The 18279-nt window shown below is 41.3% G+C and overlaps 1 protein-coding gene and 1 non-coding gene across 5 annotated transcripts in view; both read right to left on the bottom strand.

The window, feature by feature from the left end:
- Positions 1–18279, bottom strand: part of LOC131052191 (uncharacterized) — a 423207-nt gene that overhangs the window by 391936 nt on the left and 12992 nt on the right. The window lies entirely within an intron of this gene.
- On the bottom strand, positions 1231–1302 carry TRNAA-AGC (transfer RNA alanine (anticodon AGC)). Its single transcript has one exon. It is a non-coding gene; the product is annotated as a tRNA-Ala (tRNA).

The following is an 18279-nucleotide window of genomic DNA, read 5'->3' as shown; positions in this document are numbered from 1 at the left end:
TAGGAGAGTTTTTACTCGTGTGCTGTAGTTGAAACCACAATTTTGTATATTTCCCCAAGTGTACAAAATTTTCAACCAACACCTTATTATCATTTTTGTTACAACCATAAACTCTGGTGATGAATGAATAATTGAGACAGAAACTCATCATTATTGATGATGGTTTGATAACACCTATGATTTTTCACCCATTTTTTATCAGACTTATTGGGTTTTAGTTTTTCCTGTGTTTTGCTTTCAAGTTAAATGGCAATTCAACATTAGAAAGGGACTGAATTCAGCTTATTTCCATCATAAAGTATAACTCATTCTCCATCAGTCCAATTGTGAGGACATAAACAATCATTCCTCCATCCATATGCTTACCTGATTCATTTCTAAGTTTGTTCATGTCTTCCTTCCATTCCATTCTATCATGTATTTTACTTTGCATGGAAATTATATAAATGTTTTCCTCTTATCTGATTCATCTAAGGATTCATTTGTAGTGCATTCCTATTATGATAAAAGATGGTGATTGCTGATTGAAGCAATCTGATCTAATTTTATGATTTTGATTTTTCTTTGACCAGCGGTTTGAAGTTTGGATTTTATATGTGTTTTTTGAAGTTTTATGCTTTTTTTAATTTTTGAGATATGTGCTTTGAGAAATTGACAATGTAAATGAATAACAATGAAAATACATAAACAATTGACTGGAAACTAATTTTCAGATTGTCTGATTTATTGACAGCAACTATCAAATGACAAGAAATAATGAAATTCAACTCTAACTTGCTAAAGTGGCCTACCAAGAGTCCAACGCCTTGCCTGGAGGGCTTCCTTATTGACTTAATTGAATGCAGATGCTGCTACAGGAACTTCCAAGGTGTTCTAACTGCTCCTTGAAGTTTTATTCTCCTAAATAATAATTACCAAAAACAATTCTTGCACTAATGGACAAGACCGCTGCTGTTTCCCTCAGACCCCCAGGAGACTTCACTGAAATTAGTCAATTTTCCCCACTGATTTGCCTATATCTTGTTGAGACATGGACCAACTAGGACTCGAACCTAGGACCTTCCAAATGATGTTAGAGTGCTCTGCCACTGAGCTACTGGCCCCTCTTGGACCTGTCCATCGTCGGTCCGGGTGTGGCTTATTTTCAACACCAACACCCCCCCTTAAGCCACACCTCTCGTGTGCTTGGGGATCCTAGCCTGGACCTAGCTCTGATACCATGTTGAGACATGGACCAGCTAGGACTCGAACCTAGGACCTTCCATATGCTATTGGAGTGCTCTACCACTGAGCTACTGGCCCCTCTTGGACCAGTCCATCGTCAATCCGGGTGTGGCTTATTTCCAACACCAACATATCTTTCTCCAAGGTTGTCATAAGCCTGAAAGAATGATTGAATTCTTTATTCCTAATGCTGACAATGAATTTTGTACAAAATAATCAACTGCAAACCCTTTAATTTATTTTCTTTGAATTCCTAGGCAACCTAGGAGTGTACGGCCAAGCTGGGAGAAGCATGGCTGGCCATAAACTACAATAACTTCTCCGAAATATGCCTTCTAACTGCTCAGATCTGACATTTGAACCCTTATGATGTTGTTGCTATCCTTCAAATTCCTGATTCCAACCCTTGAAGTCCAAAATTAACCTTCTATGCTAAAATCGATTGATGAATGATGAAGGGGTTTCGTCCTGTCATCAAGAGATTGAAGGATTTCATCTCCAATCTTGCTCCAGCCCTCTACAAAAATCGTTGCAGACCTGCAATGTATATTTTCTTCAAATTTTCCAAAACCAAGAATGATAAAATGATTGCCCATACATACCTTTATGCCTTCCAAACCCACACCCAATTTAGGGATTCAATTATACCATGATTCCAAGAGAATATTCTCTTTTGCTTGGGCGTACCTCATGAGGTTATAATAATCATTAAAGTGGGGCCATTTTATTTAAAGTTGCAAATGCCTAGTTAGGCGTGCAAGGTAACTTTTTAAATAAAGTTACTTATTAAGTCATAAAGTAACTTAATAAGTTACTTTTATTAACTTTTGAATAATGAAGTTATAACTTCATAAAGTTACTTTTATTAAAAAAATTCTATTAATAGAAAAAAGTAACTTATAACCTCTTATAAGCTTTTATAAGCTTTTATTATAAACTTTATTGAATAATTTCCCACCAAGCTCCAAAATTGGCTAAGTATAGCTCCTGCTGGTGGACCGAACATCTCCTAACCCCATCATTTGCCTGCGGAGACGGCTAACAGGCAAATCTAAGATTTTTGAGTGATCACTGGAAAAATGGGGGACATTACATATGACCGATATCAATTAGTGGTGCATTCCTATTATGACCGGCATCAATTAGTTGCATGTGTTTGGGATGCATTTTCAGTTGTTTAATGGTTAGGTTGCTTGCTTTCACAGTGAGTTCGTGTTTCTACATCTGAAGATGATTACATAGTATTTTCAGTATGCATGAGTTCTGAATTTGACAATGTGATAGCAGTACAAAGTTGTATCAACCACTATATCAACTTATTGCTTCAACTTTCAAAGTATACTTCAAATATCCCGCCCCTCTGTGAATATTTAATTTTCTGATTTTTATCTATTTTTGTTTTTTCTAATTTCTGGATTTTTGTGTTTCTTGAGATATAAATATTGCACATAAATGCTTGAAAATAAATTGAAATAATTTTAAATACTAAATGAGGATTTATTACACGAAATCCACAATTCTTTTTCCAATAATTAAAATTAACAAGCATACCAAGTGAAATGCCTTGCCTGGCAGAGAATAATTAGCAAATAACAATTGTCAATTTGATAATTAATCCTTATCAGCAGCAATACAGTCAAACCCCAATTCTAAAAAATATGGAAATGGCACAATTTCAAATGCTCTATGACAAACCCCAGCCAATATTACTCTAAATGCCTCCTTAAGGATGATAGGAAGTGATTAATGGCCTCCAACCTGCAATAAATTTAAAATCTGCCTTTGAACAACTCTGTGAACCCCTAAATACCTCTGAAAATCTGAAACAATTATGCCCTGGATGCCTTGGTATAATCTCTGAATGAGATTATCAACTGAGTGCTCTTGGGTGATCTCTCACACCTCCAATCACTATCCTTACTGAGGCATTTTGTACTCAACAAGCTTAAATCTTCAGCAACAAACCCTTGCTCTCTAAAAAGTTTCATCAATTTGCAAACAATAATGAATTAATGAGCTCTCAAGAGCCCTTTTATAACCTTCTCAAAATCCCATGACTGGGAGGAAATGAAATGCACTTTTATAATTTCATTTCATCTCAATTAATAATATAATGTAGTTGGCACCCCCATAAAGGCTTAATAAATGACTTTACAATCATTAAAATAACTTATGCAGTTAATAATCCGTATATCCCCTTAATATAAAGTCATTAATTTAATTAATATTATTAAAGTTGAAACTTTAATAAATTAATATTAATCATTAACTCCAATAAATGCCAATATCGAAACACTTAATTAATTCTGCCAACTACCCAGTAATAGTCGTGGTACCCTCCAACCCTCCAGATAACTTACAATAAATAGTATGGGACCAAAACCTCCAAGTGACATACTAAAAATAGTGTCTATCAAATAGCTCTGAATGATCCCTAGAAGGCAGTCAATGAACAAACTGATGAACTGAGTTGGAGAACACTAGAAAATACATCAAAGCATAGATGGAACACTTGCAGAGTACTCGGCGAGTTTCAAAAACTCGCGGAGCTCGAGTTTGTGAGCTCTGCGAGTTTTTACCACTTTAACTCGCAGCAAAAACTCGGCGAGTTTCTTTTAAAAACTCGGCTAGACTAAAAAAAGAGGCCCAAACATGTCAAAAAATTATCAATTTTTGTTTTTTCAGGTCAATTTCATTCTCTTCATCAGAATATATACATGAAATATAACATTTAAGCATAAGAATTTCTTATAATTTACGTTATATTTCATGTATATATTGGCAGGATGTTTGAGAGTGGTTTCAGATCTCTAGGAGTTATAATGAAAATTCTAGGTTTTAGAAGATCCTTTAATTTTTCAGACAGTCAAATTTCAGTAATCATTATGCTCCTATCAACATTCTCTCACTCTCTCTATCTCACTCACTTTATTTGCCTCGAATTTTAGACCTATCTATCTCCCTATCACTCTTCCTCTATCCCTCTCTCTACCACACTCCATCTCACTCTCTCCTCTCTCCCCCAAGATCTAGACCTATCTCTCTACCCCTCTTTTTCTCACCCTCAGACCCCGGCAAGGGGCGCTACTCTCAACCTAATTTTAATTTGCAGATGCTTGGTGGCAAAGTTGGGGTAGAAATACCCTAAATCTCAAAAAAATTGCCCTCAGAATCTTATTTCAACCTTGTAGTTCATCTCAAAAACACCTCAATGACCTTGTCTTTGTGCAATATAATCTTCGATTGTGCATAAGGAAGGTAGAGGAAGTAGCAGGTGGTCCACTTGATTTGGATGATATAGATCCTTACAGTGATTGGACATCACAGGAGCAGCCTCCATTGTTTTCTGAGGATGACAACATTGATTCGGAGAGGCAAGAAATGGAGGAGGAGGGGAGTGGATTTGGTTTCATGCTGGATGACATTAAGGAGGAAAAGGATGAGGATGAGGAGTCATTGCCAGTGCCGCAAGCATCGAAATTAAAATTTGACTATACTAGAAAGATACTGAGGATGAATAATGAAAATCAGGGTTGACCGGGTGACTTTCTATACATAGACACTCTCTCCAAGAATCTTGGAGAACACACCAAAAGCCAAAAATTCAGTTAGCAAAGTATCATAAGAGTCCTCAAGACCAACTGAGCTCACTATCAACAACAAACATCCTTTCTGACAAGGTTGGCACTCACTAAGAAAGCTAGAGCTAACTACAATGCTAAAGTGACCAAAAATGGGGACATATTAGTCCTGTTGGCATTGAGTTGTCATTGATGTCAACCGGTATTGCAGGCTACCGGTAGTGTGTGTCAACCCGGTATGAAGAAGATTGAACCGGCATAAAGAAGAGAAGTATGATTATGTGTTGACAGATGAGACCACCAGTATGAGGTGAGACGCAGAAGTGAGTTGGCATGCCTGAGTATTAACCGGTAAGGCATAAACTAGTATGATGGTTGGATGTTTGTTTGTGATAAAGAAGCGGAATGTTAGATGAATCACAACAACACTCGGTGAGCTTAACTGAACGAATGGCATGAAGACATACCGGAAGGCAAGATGAACTATCAATATGGTGTGATGCCGATAAAAGTAGTTGTCCTGTGTATTAGGCATACCAGTAAAGGTTTGGACTGGTAGAAGGGTTGCCGGCAAGGATGTTCAGGATTGACCCGACTCTTGATTGGTGAGATGAATGTATGTCGATGTATGCCATGGGGAGCTGAGGTGGCAAACATGCAGAGGTTGATAAAATGTTCATCGACATGGTTGATCGTGCAATTGGTGGTCATTAAATGATAAATCCACAAATCACAGGATAGTATCTGACTGTTGCAACTCGAGGAAGAATGGACGACAAAGAATGATCAGGTAGTTGTTGGCATGGTGATCGGGGCACGAAATCCGATTGCAGATTGACCTTCAGTTAGAAACAGCTAGATGAAATGAGGTCGACAAAGATCAAGGCCGTAAAGCGGGGTAAAGTTTGCTATTTTTAGAAAACATGCATTGGATGAATAAAAACGTGTACAGATGCATCTCCCCAAAGCAAGTGAACGATCCAAGACAAATCGAATCAGATTTGTTACAGATTTGGTCGAAGGAAAGAAACCCTAACCGCCTGAAGTTTGAATTTGTTTTTGGCGAGAAAACTTGTTTTTTAATATACAAGTCTAAATCGATGAGACTGTTGTTGCGGAATGATTGGTGATTATGCTTGTGAATGAAAGAGAGATAGAAAAGATTGTTTAAGTGAAAAACAAGAAATCTTAAGTGACTGTGAGTAGAAGGAGAAACCGGTAAGGTGTGTGAACCGGCAGAGAACAAATCGGCAGAGACAGAACCTGGCAAAGTGTGAGCAGGTGTGAAGTGAATCCAGCAGATAGAGGAAGAGAAGTTTCAACCAAGTAAGGACCAACATAAAGGCAGTGTTGCAATGTGTTTGAAAGTTTCACAGACCGGTAAGATTGAAACCGGTAGAGCATAGTATAGAAGAGTTGCAAAACTTCATTTGCAACAGGGAATTTATTTTTGTATTTAAATCTTCATATTGTCTTCACTAAGTAGGTGCTTAGTGCAGGGGTTGTAGCCCCTTTAGGTTGTAGCCTATAAATTGTTCAGGGGTTGGTGCTCCTTTGAGTTGGTGCTCATAAATCAGTTATTGGTGCTGCTTGGGTTGGTGCCCTAAAATTGTAATCAGATCAGTTATATTGTGAGGCTGGATTGGAGCAGAAGATATCCAATTGCTATTCTCACCGAGGTTTTTCCCACATTGGGTTTTCCTCGTATATCTGTTGTTATGTGATGCATTCTTGTGTATGAGTTATTTTGATGTTATAGCAAATCCTTTCACACACTTAGTTTGCATAGTTTGGCTTACCGATCAGCACTCTGTTTGTTTCATAGAGTACCGGTATATCCCTATTTGAAGAAAAAAGTGTTAAATCACTGATTCACCCCCCTCTCAGTGATCCATTGTGTCCAACAAGTCCTCCCTCTCCAAAGATTGCTTGTCCTCAAGCAATTCTAACTTGACCTCAAAAATCACCGTTACTAATTTGGAATGAAACCAAATGTGATCCTAGGACGCCAAGTCAATCTAGAAGATCTGAAGCTCCATCTGCTCGAAGCATTGTCCTGTTGGGCACCCACAATAGTGACCTCCTAAAATTCTCCTATAAGAAGAGCAATCAAATATTGAAAAATATTAGTCAACTCCATGGAAAACTTCTCTCCATATTCACCAATTCATGGCATCATGGAAGTAAGCTCAAGAAAGTTAATGTTAAGTCTCTCATTTTCAACACCTTGCACACCAACATAATGGCTATCACTGAAACGTAATATGTTCTCCCAAAGATAAGTACAAGCTGATGATAAGAAATAACAGTAGTTAGGTGCTTGAGCACCCATCCAACACTGAACCTGGTTATCCAAACTTGTCATTCTCTCCATCTGAGACCATAGACCAACCCTATCAAGGGGCTGAATAGACTGAATTTGCTTAGATCTGCAGCAGGTCAAGTCCCAATTTGGAAATACATCACCTAGAAAAATAACAATCATGCAACACTGAAAACTCTTGTCCAAAATGAAATTTTTTGATCATTCCTTTGATTGAAAATACCCTTCTAAGAGTCACCAACACAAAAGAATTCCAAATTTTTCTTAACACCTCCCTCTAGTCCACTTGCAGGAGCTCAAATGAACTCATGAGATGACTGAAAAAAGAGGTAACAGCAGCATTACCATTGCTTTTTGGGTTCATAACCTCCCATGGTATGCTTCTACCATCATCATTAGTTGCCAATAGCCCATGAAGATGAACTTTTGCATAAACACTTATCCATTAAGAAAACTCCACCATGCTGATGTTGTGCTACTCTGATCTTCATGTGGATTCCATCTCTAGTGCATTTTATGATGCTTGAAATTTCAACACTAATGGTTTCCACCCCATCAAACTCTAAAACACAATAGTACTCCCCCCCTTGTGGTAAACCCACAAGATCAACCATCAAACCATGATGATGCAATCCATTATGGTTTACTATAAGATACAAGCCATCAATGACACTGGGTGGTAAAATAGGTAAATCAACCGGTTCCACCTCATAATTACACACCTCACCAAAATCCCATATCTCACTTGCGTTATCAGAATCAAGAGGCACCTCATCATCCAACTCAAAGAGTGGATTGTCAAAAGACAATTCAGCATCCATCTCAAATAGTGGGTTATCAACAAACTGAAAGTTATTCCCATTCTCTAATTTAAACCAACCCTCCTACTGTCCCATATTTAAACATGCAAATTTAGACACTGCTCTACATCAAAATCTTCTTGAATTTTGTCAAGCTCTTCAATCACCTATTTGATTTCTTTAGCCCTCTCTTTGTTCTCTTGCTCCTTGAATTGACTGGCCACATTAAGCTAATCTTGCTTCTAGAAGTGTCTTTTGGACACTCTCTAATGCAAGCTTCATGGAATTAAGCTCAATGGTGAGCTCACTAACCTCCTTTCTTCCCAGTACATCAAAAGCCTCTTCAGCAAATTCGTAGACATGAACCCTGTCTGAAAGCAAGTGCAAATAGCCTGACTTCATTGTTTCCAAAGCCCTTTTTACTATTTGCAACTCTACAAGAATGGCTCCTCCTTCAACACACTTCTGCCTCTCTTTAACTTTGGCCTTCCAACAAAGATCTTCAATGAACTTGTGTGTTATCAAAGTGTGTTAAGGCTGCAACAATCATATCTTCAGTGTCCTTCAACTGATTTCTCAAATTATGTGACTCACTTGGCCTATGATCAAAATCAGCTTCATAATTTTATGATTTGTCTTCAAGATCATGCCTCTCAAAATCGGTTACTCCTATGACATCCTCTTTGGATAATGTTTTCTCTGAGGTGAAAACAGCAAGTTGTTCAAAAGGAAACTCATCCCAAGCAGGCCCTTCACAATTTGGTGCCAAAACACCTGGATCACATGGACTTAAGAGCTGGTAGCTTTGATCAAAAAAATATATTCATTGTGTTCCTCACGAGTGCTTATTTCCCTGCACAAATCACTCTCCAAATCAAAAAGGCTGAAACTATCATGAACACTCTTCTCCATAGCTTCTGTTGGGAAGTTAAATCGGTACGCATTTGAACTACCATCACTGAAATGGGATAAGACTTCACCATTAGAAGCTGCTTTGGAAGCTTCAACACACTCACCTTCATCATACTCTTTCCAACCTCTTTATCATTTACATTCATTCCACTAGTGTCATCAAGGAAGCTAATAGTCTCAGAAACTTCATTGGATAGATCTGAATTTGTACCCAACACACCTTCAACATATGTAGATCCATGCACTTCAATGGAATCATTTTGGGGTTCTGTCATACATACCTATTGAGATATACATTTTCTTCAAGCTCTATTGTCTCAATTTCTTTTCTCTCATCATCACTTGTTGCAATAAACAAGTGATAGGAGTTACTGATTCACTTTCTTTGTTGTTCCTACATATGTGACTAGGTGTCCAAGCTTCATGACATTTGAAACAATATTGCTCAATCAGTTCTTGCTCATTTTAGGGGATCCTATAACCTGTAAACCACAAGAAATTAATTCATCTTCTGTCAACTGACTTTAAATTTTCTCAATTTTCTGCTCCACCAATCTTTTTGACAACTCATATGCTACTGGAGAAACATCCTGATCCTTTCTCCAAATCCAACAAGTTAGATAGCAATAGCTTGGAGATATCATATTCATCTAAAATTAGAGACAAAATAGTTTGCATTGCTGTTAAAAAAATTCTGCATGATATTTTCTAATTTTGGCAAAGAAACAGTGAAATGTTTAAGAATTAAATAATCCAAATCCAAATCTAACATGATGCTACCTAATCTGATTTTTACAAATGTTTCATGTATGGTATCTTTCCTGGTAAAATGAGAACCTAAGGCATCATCCAAGCCTTGGAAACCATTCACCCACAACTGAAATATTTCTTTCATTTTGTCATCTTGCTATGGAGTGTTGGTCGTAAAATGGGCTTTGTTCTACTTGTTAAGCTACGTTGGTTAACTATGTTAGTGTCGTCGAGGGTAGTTGTCCGTTGCACGACGGTTCCCCACGGGTGGTAACCGCAACCCTCGACCGTGTCTTTATATATGCTCTTGTACTTGTTGTTGGATACACTGAGGCAGAGAATGATTATTGTACTAGACATTTTGGCATTAATGGAAGCATTGCTCTAAGTTTCTGATTACTATTCTATCCTATGGTTATCATCTGACTATTGATATGCAATATTAATAACACACCCCACAGGGTAAACATCTGGCGCCGTTGCCATCTGAATCTAGGTAGCCACGGAGCGTGAATGGCCTATAGAGGATAATGGGCCAGCCCATTGGCAATAGCATCGAGGGGGATGATAGCCGACTGAGAGAACTTTATGAAGGGGAGAACGCATTGACAGGCGACTTCGTGATCCGGTTCCAGGCGGCTATAGATACTTTCGTACGAGGGGAGGCTACACAAGAAAAGGTACCCAAGGGTGTAGTCTGGGACGCTCTCAACGTCAATCTGGCAGCAAATAGGTTGTTGCACCAACTCCCGCATATCCTAGCCCAAGCAACCCTTGCCCACCAACACCGAAGGGAGGAAACCCAGCGTGAGGAGCGACACCAATAGGTCCTCCAGGAATACGAAGAAAACAACCGTCGCTGGGAAGAGTAGCGTAATGGCTAGCGACGACGGGAAACTTGAACCTTGAGCCTCAGGGGCAGAATAAAGAACACTCCTACATTATGTACGGGAACTAATGCCCAACTTATTAAATAAGGATAGAAATACGAAGGCACAAAGTGAGCAGTGGGAGGCTGCACAAAGAGCCCTGATTCTGGAACAAGAAGTAGAACGTAGACGGAGGCTGAGGCAACTTGCCGAAGGACAACCTGCCGAAGGGTTGCCCGAAGGGAACCAAGGAGGTGTCACGGAGGGTGCAGGAGCAGAAGCTAAAGGAGATTTCTACGTGTCGCTAGAACACCGTAGGGTGAGAAGCTACGAAGAATTTTTGGAGGAAACAAGGCTACGAAGAAATCTGGTCGAAGAGACCCGAGATCAGTTCAGGAATTTATCCCTTACACCGCGCATGGAGGACCACCGAAGGGAGCGAACAGACGACGAGGGTGAGAACGGAGGGGAGGGCAACCGTACGACCATAGGTGCGGAGGAGGCACAGGCACACGGCAAGCAACACCCCCTCTTGGGACCCATCACACCAAGCACGCAGGTACAAACCACCGTACCCCCAGTCACTCAAACAGCACACCATCGGCGCGGGTGGGAGTGGTGTAGGTGCATGACAGGTGACACGACCCCCATCAATGGCCAGTAAACAAAAGCTGCCGAAGTTCAACGGCGACGGGAAGGAAGATCTCGTTCGCCATTGCCGCACTTGCGAAACCATATGGTTAGCGAACGGTGTTACTGACTAGGACGAATGGGTAACACAATTTCCAGCAACCTTAAGGGGAGTGGCCATCGACTGGTACTCCAATACGGATAAGGCCAAAGTCAGCACATGGCCCAACCTGAAGAAGGAGTTCGAGATAGAGTTCCGCCTCCTCAGAGACGACAATGAAATAGTAGCCAAAATCTATGGCACAAAGCAGAACAAGAACGAGACGGTCCGAGCCTATAGTCGGCGAACAAGGAACTATTGGGGAAAATGGAGAGTCAACTAGCGGATGGGTTGAAAAAGAGATGGTTCGTGGAGGGACTGAAACACTCCCTCTGGAAGAAGATGAAAATTGTTCCACCAACCTCGTACAAAGATGCATATAATAGAGCGATGGATCTCGAGAGCGAGACCAAGACATCCAAGAAGAAAAAGAAGAAGGATAGCTCGTCCGAGGATGATGACTCTTCCGAGGGAAGCAATAGCGATGGTGAGTCCGGCAAAAAGGTGCAAGCCCTACAGAAGGACATGTTGAGGATGATGAAAGAGCTAACGGTTATGAAGGGAGGTCCGAGCAAGACTGACGAAGGGGAGCTTTGGTGCACGGAATGTAATACGGACGGCCACACAAAAGGCTCCTGCCCAAAGAAGGCCTATTGTGACTTATGCCAGTTGATGGGGCATCCCACTAGGGAATGCCCCTACAACATGAAAAACAAAACCAACAAGTATTGCTTACGCAAGAACAACCAACTACATCGGGCGGTACCCGCAGCTCCCAGGCGAACAACAATGCAACATCGGGAGGCTACCGAGTTAAACGGTGGGGAGGACGAAACAACAATAAAACAATAACAATACAAGGAGCCGGATCCAATACGGCTCCAAAGGCTGATCGATGATACAATGCAAAGCGTGCAACCAGTGGGGGGGGCACTTCACTTGAGACTGCCCGAAGGGAGAGGCCACACAATATTTGTGCAAATGGTGCAGACCGGGAGACCACGAAGATGCCACCTGCCCGAAGTCCGGCGTCAACTTGCTCAATATCAAGGAAACCAAAGAAAAGGAAGTGTTGGTCGTAACCCACGCCCAAGCCAGACAAGCAACGTGCCCAGACCCGGAGACGGAGAAGCGAAGGGTACGGGAAGCACGGGAAGAAATTGAGAAAGAGATACGAGAGAGGGCGAAGGCGAAAGGTTACGGCGAGTACTTCTAGCCGACCGGAGGCGGAGGCTATACTAAATCAAATTTTAAAACTGGAGGTGCCTGTGAAGGTACACGATCTCCTCCAGATGATGCCTCAATTACGAACGGCGTTGCTGAATAATCTCTCCCGACCACGCACCAATACCAAACACCGCACGGATGTTCCTGGGGGGTCTGCAACAGACCCCAGGCTGCTGGCAGTTAACATTGGAAGGAACCCGGCCATTGTGGAGATGGGTATCCTTGGCACCATTCTAACCGATACCATCATCGATGGTGGATTGGGAGTGAATGTTTTTCAAGAAGAAACCTAGCGGAAGCTGGGGAAGCCGACACTGTGGCCATCTACATTCAATCTGCTGGGAGCAGATCAGCATGGAATCAAACCCATCGGGACACTGATGGGCCAGCAAGTTACCATCGAGGCGCAACCCTTCATACCGGACTTCGTGGTAATCCCAATAAAGAAAAAAGGGTATGATGCGATCTTAGGGAGAGGGTGGCTAGTGGCAGCCAAGGCCACCCACAATTGGAAGAAGAACACTCTGTCTATGGAGAATGGAGGAAGGAAGTTTATCGTAGACCTTGGGACGCAGTTGGTTAGTGAGGAACTGGCATCATCTTTGGAATCGGAGGGTGAAGGAGAAGGCGACCTGAGAGATGAAGGACGGGGCTGCATGGAGCCCAACGACGAAGGGATTCTCAAACTAGGAGAGTGCTCTGAGGATGAGACGGGGTCATTGAACGAGCTCTTCCACTAGCAGATGGAGGATTACGAAATGTTCCAGAGCTATAGGCTCGAAGTAGAGGAACCAGAGCAAGTAACAAAGGAGGTGTACCTACCGGAATACAGAGAATATTGGAAGGGAGACGCTCGTGTGAGTGACACCACCGTACACCAGTTCCCGAAGGAAGAACCCATCAAGTATCAAGAGGTAAAATTGAAGGAGACAAACCTCGGTGACGTAGATAATCCCAAGATCATTCGTGTCGGCAACGATTAGAACCATGCGTGGAAGGCCGCAGCCTTCAAAATCTTTATTCTTCTTCTTCTTCTTATGTACGGGAAGGAGACCATGGTCCCTATAGAATTTATGGTTCAAGGTCTTCAGATGGCCATTGAAAATAAACTTGCCATCAACAGGTCCAAATTGAAACCCTAACACAAGAAGCGCGTAGGGGACCCGAGAGGCCAAAAGGACACCCAAGAGTCTGGAGGGGGACCCGAGAGGATGGAAGGTGACTCGAGAGGCACGAGACCAAAGTGGGAGACTCTCGGGCGAGGCAAACCAAGAAGGATGAAGGGTGATCCTAGAGGCACGAGACCCAAGCCAAAGACTCTCTGGACAATTAGATTAGAAAATTAAACTAAAAAAAAAGAAAACGACGACCAAATTGAAAAATCATTCGATGGAGTCTGCAGCCAGGACGCTGAAAAAATTAGTGGAGAAGAAGGTTTTCGGCATCTTAAAATATCACAAAAATGATGTGCGCCATGGACTTCCGTGTGGTTCTGACGGCAACGGCAACGGCACTGCCCCAGACCTCGTTGGGGGAACTGCCCCCAGACCCCCAGTTTATTTTTGAGCTACAATACACTTTTGAGTTGGGCGAAGGGCATCAGAGAAGTCACAGTAAGTGTTGGAGTTGTTTCACACTGTGAGAAAGAAGCCTGAAGCTAAGCATTAGTGGGGAAGCCATAAGCCGTAGAGGGAGACGGATTTGGAGGTTGCAAACAAACAAAGTTTGAGGGAAGGCATTGCAAGCACGCGAAGTCGTACGGCACCACGGAGTTATTCAGTTCAATTATCAGCCTTTGGCGAGTGTGATGGAGGATTTGAGGCATCTCCTAGCCTTTGTGCCAGAGGGTTGTGGCCACTTCCAGGCATGAATGGTACGCTTTGAGGAACTCAGAGTATGTCTCGGCTGGACGTGAGGTTGCCTTGGTGGATGCATAGAGGGCTTGGGAGGAGCTGACCACCAGGTTGGAGGCAATAGTAGCGTGAGACTTAGCTCAGTGTACCCAGGAGTTGGATGCCGCGAGGGCAGAGCGGGTGGCTATCGAGGACAAATTGGCTAGGGAGACAGTATCATTTGAGTAGCAGTTGGTGGAGGCTGAGACTGAAAAGCATGTCTTGCAGACAAGTTTGGTTTAGGCACCGGAGGACGGTGATGTCAAGGAAAAAAAGAACTCCTTGCTTAAGCAATAATGGTGAAATCCACACTTCAGCATCGGATGGTAGCAGAAAAGGGTTTTCAGGCGAGGACGCAATAGGTGTATGAGTTTTGGGCTCGACTAGCGTCAGTAGTTCCTACATCTTCTTCATCGGCGGTGCAACTACCTCCTTTAGGGACACCCCCTCAGCCCCTTCTTCTCAGTAATTTTCTTATTGTATACAGTGTACTTCATCCCCATTTTGTTGTGTTAGTCTCGGATTTTTGTCCTTGTCATCCGGAGACGATTTTTCTTGGGGGGGATGATGTTGGTCGTAAAATGGGCTTTGTACTACTTGTTAAGCTACGTTGGTTAAGTATGTTAGTGTCGTCAAGGGTAGTTGTCCGTTGCACGACGGTTCCCCATGGGTGGTAACCGCAACCCTCGACCGTGTCTTTATATATGCTCTTGTACTTGTTGTTGGATACACTGAGGCAGAGAATGATTATTGTACTAGACATTTTGGCATTAATGGAAGCATTGCTCTAAGTTCCTGGTTACTATTCTATCCTATGGTTATCATCTGACTATTGATATGCAATATTAATAACACACCCCACGGGGTAAACATGGAGCTTTAGCAGCTATAAGTCTCAGAATTTCACTTAAACTAGTAGTAACCAATCCCACCTCTTTATCTTTTTTTCTCAACAAATTCTGCTTATCCAGAGAAATCATTGCAAGAATCATGGCTGTGTATAACCTGCAAGAGGCCACCTTGGTTTGACCAAAAAAAAATTGTCCACTTTCCCTTAATGTTCAATGTAGGTATTTTGCCAAACAATTGTCTTACTATATGTGTAACTTTGTGAATGGTATGATGTTTGTTGTGCTCATTGTTTATTTTCCTTGGAGGAGGGTTCAGATTTCATGAAATATTGCATATAGTGCACTGGAAATGAACGCAAAAATATCAACAGGGAAAGTAATAACAATTGGAACATAATTCCTTGAAACTTAATTCAAGCTTGCACATAAAGTTCAGAGATAAATCAAATAAATCTGACCTTTAATGTCAAAGGCAATCTTTACAAATACAGCTCACAGAAAATTCACAGAAGCACTTAGCAAACTGCTCATATGTTCACAACCAGTATTGAAGAGAAGATGCAATACGACAACAATTAATTTTCATGGTTACATACAGGAATAAGGCTTGATCAAACTCACAACCCAGCAGACCATATGCCCAATAAATTCCTTCCACAAACAGCAAAGGAAACTATGCCTCAGCTCAGCAAGGCAAATCTCAAAATGTCGAATGTTATTAACCTCTGCACCTCCGAACTGGTCAGCAACAAATAATGAATCTGCACCCTTATTACAAGGGCTGGAAATTACTCTCCAACAACTTGCATGTTCAGAGATTCAGCACCCAATACATACTCCAATCTACTCAAAACATCTTGCCTGTACACCTGCAACCTCCCCAAATCTCTACTCCACTCTGCAAAACCAATTCAACCTGCTCTAAGCAATGCCCAATGCCTCCCAAATGACATAAAATATCATTCAACCTGTTATTAACATTATGTGCCTCGCAATCAATAAAGGCACCACCTTTTTAAATGCTCCCAAAGGCTCAACAAATGATGTGGCAAGCCTCTTTTGTTTGATACGACTGCTCACAAAGAAAAGATGTCTAACAGATTAAGTTTAGCGCACAGCATTGAGGCTCTTTTAATCACTCCAAGCCATACCAATTCCACAATGAGACTATTAATTTACCGTCCAGCAATTTTCAACCATGAATATTTGAATTCAATGTCAAGCAAGAAGGATGCATCAACGAATTGCAATTTGCCCAACAAAGGCCACGTCAACTCAGCATAATATACTCCCTACTCCTTTTTTTTCTCTTTAATGCCTCATTCTTCCTTCAAACTACCTGCACCATCCCTTTAATTGCCATGAAATGTGTTTGACATCAACAATATAGAGAATTGCCCGGTACCTCTATTTTAAATTAATTATTTTGTCTCTAGTGAGTAATTTGAAATTCCCTTTTTCAAACTTCTTAATCAATTTCATAAAAGGCAGCAAAATTAAGGAAAAAAGCTAAGTTCGCTTTTTAAACCAAAAGACCATCACAAAATCCAATCTCTGATTTTCCCAAAAAAAAAATGTAATCCTCATTAAAACTCCAATACTAACAATTACCAGCAATCTTTAGTCAATTCAAATCAAACCCACAATCCTTAATGCTCAAGTTACAACTCTAAATGAGCTACACCGCAATAACCAGGGTGGATCTTTCACCAATGTGATTATTTTTCTCCAAAGGGGTTTTCATTCTCCAAAAGGTTTAGAACCTTAGACGAACCTAGTTCAATCTCACAACCCTACAAGGGTTTCACCAGAGAGAAATAGCTTAATCCGCATAATACCAAATGAGCCCCTTGAAATGCCTTTTATACTTTTTCCTACCAAACTTCCAGAAAGCACAATTTAAAATAAACTATTTTTTAATTAAAACTCCATTTTAGTTCCACAAAGATCTTGTTCCTCCTCATCAACCTGTGTGGCATCTTCAGGATTAATATCCCACCATGATGCTAGACTCTGTCAATACTCTGGAGTCTAATGATCCTTAAGTCGCGGAGCACTATGAATAGCCACTAACTCCTTCGCTCATTGGAGGTAAGCCTATTCCTCTTGAAGTGGATAAAGCTATATGAAGACCAATTCCTCTCTGCAACCATTTGTCATCAAGAATCCTTTGTTTGATGGCCTTTCCTTCAGCAATGGTTGCATTAGGCCATCTATTCCATTGTGAACTCACCACCATCAACTGTAGGGTGTCGTGCACCTCAATCATCCTCTCTAACAAGATGAAGTAACTGGCATATCTTGTCTCCACAAGTTTAAGAAATTCCTTCTTCGAAAAAGTTCTAAAGAGAGCAAGTGGGGTGTGGTGGTTGTAAATGAACATTTGAATATTTCTAGCTTGTGCCACCACTTCCTTTACCCAATCTAATTTGCCTGTGTCCTTCAATGCATAAACACAACATGGAGTCCAAAAGATGTGCTTTTAAGCACCCTGCACCATCAAGCCTATCAATTTGCACACACATGTTGAATCAATGATCACCTGAACAACATTTGAGGCCCCAAACTCCTCTATGGCCTCTCTCAAAATGCTGAACTGAAATTTTGCATCTTTGTGTTTCCCAGAAAAATCAATGGCTCTAAGAAAATAAGAGCCAATTGAGCATGTGACTATGATGTTGATGACTGGCCGGTGTCTAATATCGATCCACCCATCCATCACAATAGAACAACCTATCCTCATCCCAGTCCACCTCATGTCCTCCATCGCCAAACTCACCTTAGAATATGATTTGTCAAGGAGGGTAGTGCGTAGTTTATGATCTCTAGGGGGTACAAAAGAGGAACCAACAACACCTATATCTTTGACTATTTTTTAAAGTAAGAAGATCGGGCCACATGAAATGGGATGGCATGAGCATTCAAAAAAATCAGCCATGGAAGCCTCTGTCGTTTCCCATGCGTGCACATTGAACATAGTTGAAACTGCCCTTGGCTGCCAACTATCACTAGCCTTCCTCTTTCCTTTTTTGTCCACACTATGAATACCACTATAACTACCAACACTAGATGACATATGATGAAGTGTAGATGGTTGTGAAGGAGGTTGCATTGGCAGGG

Source organism: Cryptomeria japonica, chromosome 2 (assembly GCF_030272615.1).
Source record: "Cryptomeria japonica chromosome 2, Sugi_1.0, whole genome shotgun sequence".
Classification (NCBI taxonomy): domain Eukaryota; kingdom Viridiplantae; phylum Streptophyta; class Pinopsida; order Cupressales; family Cupressaceae; genus Cryptomeria; species Cryptomeria japonica.
This window is presented reverse-complemented; position numbering and strand designations above follow the sequence as displayed.